The sequence below is a fragment of the Arachis stenosperma genome, chromosome 9, assembly GCF_014773155.1.
Source record: "Arachis stenosperma cultivar V10309 chromosome 9, arast.V10309.gnm1.PFL2, whole genome shotgun sequence".
Taxonomy (NCBI): Eukaryota; Viridiplantae; Streptophyta; class Magnoliopsida; order Fabales; family Fabaceae; genus Arachis; species Arachis stenosperma.
Genome location: NC_080385.1, coordinates 141,252,841 through 141,263,632, shown reverse-complemented (window position 1 = coordinate 141,263,632; position 10,792 = coordinate 141,252,841).

Below are 10,792 nucleotides of genomic sequence, written 5' to 3'. Positions count from 1 at the left end.
TTTTGCATACTTGCCTTGGTGAATAAAGGTACCACTAGGAGTTTGTTTAATTTGGAGGCCAAGAAAGAAAATTAGCTCTCCCATTAAACTCATTTCAAACTCACTAGTCATGAGTTTTCCAAACTCTTCACACAAGGTCTCATTGGCTGATCCAAACACAATATCATCCACATAAACTTGAACAAGAAGGATGTCATCATTAGAAACTTTAATGAACAAAGTAGTGTCGGTGGTTCCCCTTTGAAAATGATTTTCTAACAAGAAGGCACTAAGCCTTTCATACCATGCTCTTGGAGCTTGTCTAAGGCCATAAAGAGCCTTTGAAAGTTTAAACACATGATTAGAAAAATCTTTATGTTCAAAACCGGGGGGTTGAGCCACATACACTTCTCTATCAATAAAGCCATTAAGGAAAGCACATTTAACATCCATTTAAAACATTTTGAAACCTTTATGGGCAGCATAGGCAAGAAGCAACCTAATTACTTCCATTCTAGCTACCGGAGCAAAAGACTCATCAAAATCTATTCCCTCTTCTTGATCGTAACCTTGGGCCACTAATCTAGCCTTGTTACGAACAACTTGTCCATCCTCACCAAGTTTATTTTTGAATACCCACTTAGTACCCGTTACCTTCTTACCATCCGGATGAGGTACTAAAGTCCAAACCTTATTCTTGTCAAATTGAGCAAGCTCCTCTTGCATGGCCTTGACCCATGATGGGTCTTCAAGAGCTTGTTTGACATTGTTGGACTCCATTTGTGACAAGAGAGCAAAGTTGCTAGGTTCGGTTTGCCTTTTGGTGGAGGATCTTGTGGTTACACCTTGAGAGGGATCACCAATGATGAAATCATGAGGATAACCCCTCATGGACTTCCATTCTCTAGGCTTTCGGACAGGTGTTGAGTTTTGATGAACTTCTGATGGTCTCACTGTTTCAGTTTCTCGTGTCTGCTCAGGAGACAAAATGGAAGTTTCTCCTTCAATCTGACGAGATAAAACAGGGCTGACAGATTCTTCATTTTCCACAGTTTTGGAAATTTCTTTACTTGTTCCATCCTCTTCACAATCTGAATCATTATCCTTTACAATACTGAAAATTAAGTTAGAATCACAAAAGGTAACATGTATGGATTCCTCTATGGTCCTATGCTCTTTGAAATAAACTCTATAGGCCTTGCTTGTGGTGGAATATCCAACAAACATTCCTTCATAGGATTTTGGATCAAATTTTCCAAGGTTTTCCTTATTGTTAAGTACAAAGCATTTATATCCAAAAACATGAAAGTACTTAAGATTTGGAGGGGTTCCTTTCCATAGCTCATAAGGAGTTTTCTTTAACCCTTTTCTAATGATTGTTCTATTCAAAATATAACATGCTGTGTTGACAGCTTCAGCCCATAAAAATTTAGGAATTTCATTCTCACATAGCATGGCCCTAGTCATTTCTTGAAGGCTTCGATTCCTTCTTTCAACCACCCCATTTTGTTGGGGGGTTCTAGGGCATGAAAAATTATGAGAAATCCCTAAGTCATCACAGAATTTTTCAAAGTCTTGATTTTCAAATTCTCTTCCGTGATCACTTCTCAAATGGGAAATTTTCAAATCCTTTTCATTTTGAATTTTCTTACAAAGGGTGGAGAAGGCATAAAATGCATCATTCTTATGAGCAAGAAAAAGTACCCAACCAAATCTAGAGTAATCATCTACCACCACAAGACCATAGTGTTTACCTCCTAAACTTTGAGTTCTAGTAGGACCAAAAAGATCAATATGTAACATTTTCAATGGCCTTTTGGTTGAGATTCCATCTTTTGATTTAAAAGAGGATTTTACTTGTTTGCCCAATTGGCAAGCATCACAAGTAAGATCCTTATCAAACTTGATGTTTGGAATTCCTCTAACCAAATTCTTTTTGACTAGCTTAGAAATTTGGTACATGCTAGCATGACCCAACTTTCTATGCCAAAGCCATTTTTCAGATTCAAGAGAGGTAAAGCATGTTACATTTTGTTCCTTTAAATCCTCAAGAGTTAATCCATACACATTATTGCATCTTTTAGCTTCAAAAAGAACATCCCCAGTTTTCTCACAAACAACTAGGCAAACAAGCTTCTTAAAAATAACTTCAAAACCCAAATCACACAATTGACTAACACTAAGCAAGTTATGTTTCAAGCCATGTGCAAGAAGGACATCATTTATACAAGATGAGAGATTTTTACCCACTTTCCCAACAGCCACTATTTTTCCTTTGGCATCATCACCGAACGTGACAAATCCTCCATCATATTCATCAAGTTTTATGAAGAAGGTTGTCTTCCCGGTCATATGCCTAGAGCATCCGCTATCCATGTACCACATATTTTCTTTCTTCTTGGATGCTAGGCATACCTACACAATAAGCTCAAGTGACCTTAGGTATCCAAATTTTCTTGGATCCTTTCACGTTAAACCATCTCTTATGTCCCAAATCATTGTAGTCAAAAACAACTTTACAAATTTTATCACCAATCATTCTTTCACCAAAAAAATATTGAATAGGAAAGTGTCCACTTCGATTGCATAGTCTACAAAATCTTGGAGTTGCTGTTTTGTTAAAGCAAGTTGGGTCTTGATACTTTGTATCATTTGAAGATGAAGCAATGTTTTCAAAATGTGATTTTTCAGATTTATAAAAACCCAACCCAGCTTTATCATAAAGAGGTTTTTGACTAGCCAAGATTTGATTCAAATTTTCAGAACTTTGGGTGAACTTGGCTAAGTCTTCCTTAAGTCTTTTAACCTCTTTAAGAAACTCTTCATTTTGCTTAAAACAATTTACATATGCAAGGACAGAATGGTCACTTTCACAGCTTCTAACTTGGGCTCTTAACTGCTTATTCTCTTCCACAAGATCACAAGCAATTTCGACCTCTCTCAGTTTTTCTTTGAGAAAATCATTTTCTGCTTTAAGAATGATATTTTGTTGTTCAAGATCTTGATTCTCAGTTAGAAAACATCTTATTTTTTCAGAGAGGTGATCTATCATAAGATGAAGGTCTTCAGTGTTAGGGTTTTGAAAGAATACCTGATCTTCCTCATTTGCCATGAGACAAGGCTGTGACTTAGTCTCAGATTCTTCATCATCATCATCTGAGTCATTTTCCAGATCTTCCCATGAAGCCATCAGTCCCTTCTTCTTTCCCTTTTTCGGCTTTTCCTCCTTTTTTAACTTGGGACAATCAGATTTAAAATGCCCCATTTCCTTGCAATTGTAACATATTACTTTGCTAAGATCTTTCTTCATCCTTCTTGAGCTGCTGCCTTTGCCTTTGAGTTTCATCATTTTCCTGAATTTTTTTGCAAACAACACAAACTCATTTTCAGAAGAGTTATCACTGGATTCATCATCCAGAGGGTTAGTCACAGAAGAAAAAGCAATTCCTTTCTTTTTAGAATCTTTTTTCAAATAGGAGTTTTCAAAAGCAAGTAAATTTCCTCTCAAATCATCAAGTGTCATGGAATCTAAGCTACTACTCTCAGAAATAATTAAGGCTTTTGTTTCCCACTCTTTTGTAAGACACCTCAACACTCTTCTCACTAGCACAGATTCAGAATGTGAAATTCCCAGAACTTCTAAGCCAACGATGATAGTGTTGAACCGTTCGAACAGTTCATCAATGGACTCTCCTTTCTTCATTGTAAACATTTCATATTCTCTGTTCAACATGTCTGTTCGAGTCTTCTTTACAATGGTGGTTCCTTCATGAGTGATTTGTAGCTTGTCCCAGATTTCCTTTGCTGTTGTGCATCGTGATACCCGTCGGTACTCCTCAAAGCTGACAGCACAGTTGAGTAGGTTTACTGCTTTGGCATTTAACTCTACCTTCTTCCTATCTTCCTCGGTCCATCTTGCTTTTGGTTTGAGAGTGACCACTCCTTCAGCATTTGTGGTAGTTGGAAACTGAGGTCCTTCCAGGATAATCTTCCAAAGTCTATAATCTACAGCTTGTACAAATATCTTCATCCTCTCCTTCCAATAGGTATAATTTTTTCCACTGAAAAGAGGAGGTCTGTTGCTTGATTGTCCTTCGGTCAGATTATAGGATACCACATTTGCGCCACTGTTTTCCGCCATGAGGATTTTTACTCCAAGCTGCAAAGCTTGATCTCTTTGAGACCAAGCTCTAATACCAATTGATGGTTTCAGTGGCTAAGAGAAGGGGGGTTGAATCTTAGCCCCCTTTTTTGCTTGCTGACACTTGCTGGACTTAGGGGAAGCTTTTCTGTTTTTAGCTCGTCCCTAGTCACGAGACATTTTCATTTTGTCTCGTCACTTGGCTCGAGACATTTTTTATTTTTCATCTTGAACAGTAAAAATAGAATTGAAGTAGGAAGAGAGAGAAGATAACACCCAGATATATCCTGGTTCAGCCGCTAAGTGCAGTGCAGCCTACATCCAGTCTCCATCACAACAGTGATAGAATTTCACTATAATCTTCCTGATTACAAACTGTAAAGTGCTAACCCAACTTACAAGAGGATTCCCACAGAATCATGAAACACAACATAGACGTACAAAGGAACTCTAAGACATCTATGGCTTTTTCTTTTAATTTTGCACTCTCTGCCTTTTTCCACTCTATAGCTTTTTCATACAAACCTCACTGTTTGCCTTTTTCCATGAGACTCAAGACATGACAAAATTAAACAGAAAAATACAAAACAGAAAACATTGAAGGAGAAGAAGAACTGCTAGCTTAGGTAGCTCTGAGAACTCTGTGCCTTGCACTCTCAAATCTTACTCCCTGAATCAAACCATGACTGTTCACCTCTTTTATAGAGAAGTGAAGCCTTCACAGTTGAAACACAAACCCGAGCTCAGCTTCTTTTCCTTTACAACAAAACCGGTTCGGCCACACAGAGAGAAGAGGTAACTCATGCAAAAACCAACATGCAAATACCTCTAGTCCTTCCTTGGTCATCACTCTTCATCAATCCGAGCGCTCCATCCTTGGCTTCCTCTCCAAGATGGATTTCTGGCCCTTGATGCTTCATGATGATGATGACTTCATCTGCTTCAATCTCTGCCTCAACCATCACTTCGCCACTCTAGCTACTTCCTGTAGTGGTTGAGCAGAATCAAAGACAAGCCATGCCTCCAAAGATCTTCCTTACTGGCCGAATCTTCATCCTTCTTTTTGAGTATGAAGGATCCGAGATTACCTCACCAAATCTTACCATATTTGGTGATTATCTCAGCCACAACATACTTTTTGTTTTCTTGCCATCATTGTGATGGACTTGTAGCTTGTTCTTCCCTTGCTTCGGTAGCTCCATTTAGCTTTCATGGAAGCCATTGTTTCCTGTGTAATAACCGAAGAGAGAAGGAAAGAGATGAGAGAGAAGAGAGAATGTGAAGAAAAAGCAATTCAAAGTGATTAATCAAATTAATTAAAGATAGCTTGCTTTTTCTTCCCTGGGTGGCGTGTAAAGTTAATGCCATCAATCATGTCAATGATACTCTCTCTCATATTTCCCATGCACTTATCAAGTTTATTCTAATAAATTTGAAATCCATCATGATGATTAAAGGAGTTCCGTTGGAAGCTATGGAACTATGCTTTACATGCTTAGTGGATTCGGATCATGCATAGGGAACTCTCATCAAATGTGAAGTTGGGCTTAGTTGCAACAACAATTAATTTTTGGCCCAATAATAATTCAGCTCTACTTTGTTGGTTATAATCTTTGAAATCAAAGCTGAACAAAATTCACACTTGGGCTTTGCAACATTTCTTTTGTTTTTGTTCGGCCCAAATAATAATTCAGCTTCATAGCATGAGAAGCATGTAGCAAGGCTAGTTGGGCTTAATCCAGAATTTTATTTTTGGCCCAACACAAAATCTGCACAACAAAATTATTAATTAAGCAAATATGAATTTAGATCAAATTAATAATTTTGTAATTAAATATTTAATAATGTCTGTTCATCATCAAAATTAAACAAGAGTTTTCCAAACTCATCAATCTCCCCCTTGATGACAAACATTATTAAAATTGAAATAGAAAGAAATTTAAAGATTGAGTACAAGTACTCCCTTTGAGGATTGAATTTCTCCCCCTTTTAAATTATCACATGGCTCCCCCTTGATGTATGCTATTTTACCAGAGGAGGCACTAAACCTGTGATATTTAAATCAAGCTACAAGTAACAATGTTATTCAACATATTAATTTTGAAATGTTGAATGCTTGATTTATGAGCAGTTTTAAATTGATAATCAAAACTCTTTTGATATCATAAACTGATTTTCTGCTCAATGATTACATATATCAAAAATATCCAAACATTTTCCTGTTTAATATATCAGAGCAAAACAACATGATGGAAAATATTTGTAAAGCAAAATAAGGCAGTTTTTGATGCTTTATACAATTTAAAGGAATTGCCAAAAATAAATTTTCAATCCAACAAGTTTGTCAATGATAAATCAACAGCCAGGCATCAAAATAAATTAAATATCATTATAGACCAAATGCCAAATAAACTGATCATGATGAATTAATCAGAAGCCAAATGTAGTTCAATCAGCGATGATCATAGTAAAACAAATGCAATAACAACATGCATTTTTGAACAAGGGTGATCGTGAATTTTCAATTTGAAAATTTCAACCCTGTTCTCATTTGTTCCAATTTCAATTTTGGAACCTATAAATTTCCTCCCCCTTTTGTCATCCAAGGGGCACTTGCACAAAACATGATTAACAAAGCAAAATATTCATAACAGAGTAAGAAGAGTGTATCAATGTATCATAGAGCAGTGAGTATCAAGTCATGCTTATACAAAAAATAGATTGAGCCTAATGAAGCCAATATCAAATAAAAGTAAACAGCAGCCATCAATCATCAGAAAGATTGAATTCGGAACCGGAATCAGCTTCAAAATCCCCTGTTCCCATTTCATCATCAAAGCTCTTTATCATGAAGCCAACTCTATCATGACATTTCTTCCAAGCCCTTTCCTGTTCATGTTCCAATTTTCTGGCAGTCTTGTGGGATTTGAACATCAACTTGGACATGTTGCGCATCTCATTGAGAACCTCCCGGATTGATGCAGTAACATTTGAGGGTTCAGGATGGCTCACCAGATCCTGAGAGATGGTTCAGAGGGAACAGATTTCTTGCCTTTCTTGGCCGAAATTCCTCCTCCTTTAATCATTGAAATCTTGTTCTCAACAGTTTCATTAGTCAAATCAACCTTAAAATACTCAAATATACATGTGAGAAACATGCCATATGGAAGGTTAGCCTTTTTTGTACTTTTCACTGCTTCCCACATATGGCGTATCATAACATAAGCAAATGAAATTTGGGAAGAAGTAAGAAGAGCAAATAAAATGATAGAATCAGAAACTGTTACTCTGTGGTGAGAACCGCCTTGTGGAGTGAGAATGTGAGTGATGATACGGTGCAACAGAGAGTTCTCAAGGCCAAGTGCTCATATGAAAGAGAAGAGAACAAGAAAATGTGGAATCCTCTATGTCACAGTATAGAGATTCCTTGAGGTGTCAGAGGAACAGAAAAATAGAAGGAAGAGGTAGAAGAATTTGAACTTAGTGAGATAGAGTTCGAATTGTGTATTGAGGAGGAGTGGTACTCCATAAATAGAAGGATGTGAGAAGAGGGGAAGAGATTTTTCGAAAATTAATTAAAAAGATTTTAAAATCATTTTGAAATAGATTTTGAAGAAGATATGATTGAAAACTTTTTTGAAAAAGATGTGATTTAAAAGTTATGGTTTTAAAAATTAATGACTTGGCTAACAAGAAAAGATATAATTCAGACATTAAACCTTTCTCAACAAAAAAGGCAACATACTTGAAATGTTGAATCAAATCATTAATTGATAGCAAGTATTTTTGAAAATGGAAAGAAATTGATTTTGAAAAAGATTTGATTGAAAAGATATGATTTGAAAAAAATTTGATTTTGAAAAGATTTTGAAAACTTGAAAAAATTTGATTTGAAAACAAAATCTTCCCTCTTGTGCCATCCAGGCGTTAAACGCCCAGAATTGTGCACTTTCTGGCGTTTAACGCCCAAAGCACTACCCTTTTGGGCGTTAAACGCCCAGCCAGGCATCCTGGCTGGCGTTTAAACGTCAGTTTTTCCTTCTTCACTGGGCGTTTTGAACGCCCAGCTTTTTCTGTATAATTCCTCTGCTGCATGTACTGAATCTTCAGTTCCCTGTATTATTGACTTGAAAATAGAACCAAGATCAAATAAACAATGCATGCAAGACACCAAACTTAAAATGAGACACTAGACTCAACAAGAAACATAAAATATTTTTGGTTTTTATGATTTTGTATTTTTTTTTTTTGGATTTTTCGAAAATTAAGTGGAAGAAGAAAATAAAGGTATCAAAATTCTTAATGAGAATTCCAGGAATCATGCAATGTTAGTCTAAAGCTTTAGTCTAAAGGAATTAGACATGGGTAGCCAAGCTTCAGCAGGACATTGAATTCAAGAGCTAAATTGATGAGAATCAATCAGCTTTGGTGATGATAAGATCATCACCTTGAAACACTAGAATTCATTCTTAAGAACTCTGAAAAATACCTAATTTAAGCAACAAGATGAACCGTCAGTTGTCCATACTCGAAACAATCCCCGGCAACGGCGCCAAAAACTTGGTGCACGAAATTGTGATCACTACTTTTCACAACTCAAATAATCCCCGGTAATGAATCCAAAAACTTGGTGCTCAATACCATGGCATAAACACAACCTCGCACAACTAACCAGCAAGTGCACTGGGTCGTCCAAGTATAAACCTTACGCGAGTAAGGGTCGATCCCACGGAGATTGTTGGTATGAAGCAAGCTATGGTCACCTTGTAAATCTCAGTCAGGCAGACTCAAATGGTTATGGATGATATATGACTAAAACATAAAGATAAAGATAGAGATACTTATGTAATTCATTGGTGAGAACTTCAGATAAGCGAATGGAGATGCTTTGTCCCTTCCGTCTCTCTACTTTCCTACTGTCTTCATCCAATCCTTCTTACTCCTTTCCATGGCAAGCTGTATGTTGGGCATCACCGTTGTCAATGGCTACAGTCCCGTCCTCTCAATGGAAATGTTCAACGCACCCTGTCACGGCACGGCTATCCAGCTGTCGGTTCTCGATCATGTCGGAATAGAATCCAGTGATTCTTTTACGTCTGTCACTAACGCCCCACAATCGCGAGTTTGAAGCTCGTCACAGTCATTCAATCATTAAATCCTACTCAGAATACCACAGACAAGGTTTAGACCTTCCGGATTCTCTTGAATACCGCCATCAATTCTAGCTTATACCACGAAGATTCCAATTAAAGAATCCAAGAGATAAACATTCAAGCCTTGTTTGCTTGTAGAACGGGAATGGTTGTCAGGCACGCGTTCATAAGTGAGAATGATGATGAGCGTCACATAATCATCACATTCATCAAGTTCTTGAGAGCGAATGAGTATCTTGGAATAAGAACAAGCTGAATTGAATAGAAGAACAATAGTAATTTCATTAATACTCGAGGTACAGCAGAGCTCCACACCTTAATCTATGGTGTGTAGAAACTCCACCGTTGAAAATACATAAGAACAAGGTCTAGGCATGGCCGAATGGCCAGCCTCCCAAAGAGGGTTCAATCATAAAAACATGATCAACAGATTCTAAGATTGAAAGATGAAAATACAATAGCAAAAGGTCCTACTTATAGAGAACTAGTAGCTTAAGGTTTACAAAGATGAGTAAATGACATAAAAATCCACTTCCGGGCCCACTTGGTTTGTGCTTGGGCTGAGCATTTGAAGCATTTTCGTGTAGAGACTCTTCTTGGAGTTAAACGCCAGCTTTTTTGCCAGTTTGGGCGTTTAACTCCCATTCTTGTGCCAGTTCCGGCGTTTAACGCCGGGCATTCTTGAGCTGATTTGGAACGCCAGTTTGGGCCATCAAATCTCGGGCAAAGTATAGACTATTATCCATTGCTGGAAAGCCCCGGATGTCTACTTTCCAACGCCGTTGAGAGTGCGCCAATTGGGCTTCTGTAGCTCCAGAAAATCCACTTCGAGTGCAGGGAGGTCAGAATCCAACAGCATCTGCAGTCCTTTTCAGTCTCTGAATCAGATTTTTGCTCAGGTTCCTCAATTTCAGCCAGAAAATACCTGAAATCACAGAAAAACACACAAACTCATAGTAAAGTCCAGAAAAGTGAATTTTAATTAAAAACTAATAAAAATATACTAAAAACTAACTAAAACACACTAAAAACATACTAAAAACAATGCCAAAAAGCGTACAAATTATCCGCTCATCAGTAACTAACTTCGTGAGGTCTCAACTGTCGTGAGGCATACGCCACCACATTATGGTGCTGCATCAGCACGCACCCTAGACCCTTCAATGAGGCATCACAGTACACCTCAAATGGCTCGTTCGGCTCAGGTAAGACTAACACAGGTGCAGTGGTCAACTTTTTCTTCAATGTCTGAAAGCTCTCCTCGCACTCAGGAGTCCAAACAAACGGAGTGTCTTTGCGGGTTAACTTTGTCATTGGCAAAGCTATCTGTGAAAAGCCCTTGATAAACCTTCGGTAATAGCCAGCTAAGCCCAGAAAACTCCTTATCTCTGTTACGGTGGTTGGTTGCTTCCAATCTTTGATCATCACCCGAAACGCCCGCGGTTAACAATAGGATACCCTGACATTCGATTCCAGGACAGTTCACCATCATCGAATTCAAGTAATAATTATTCACCAC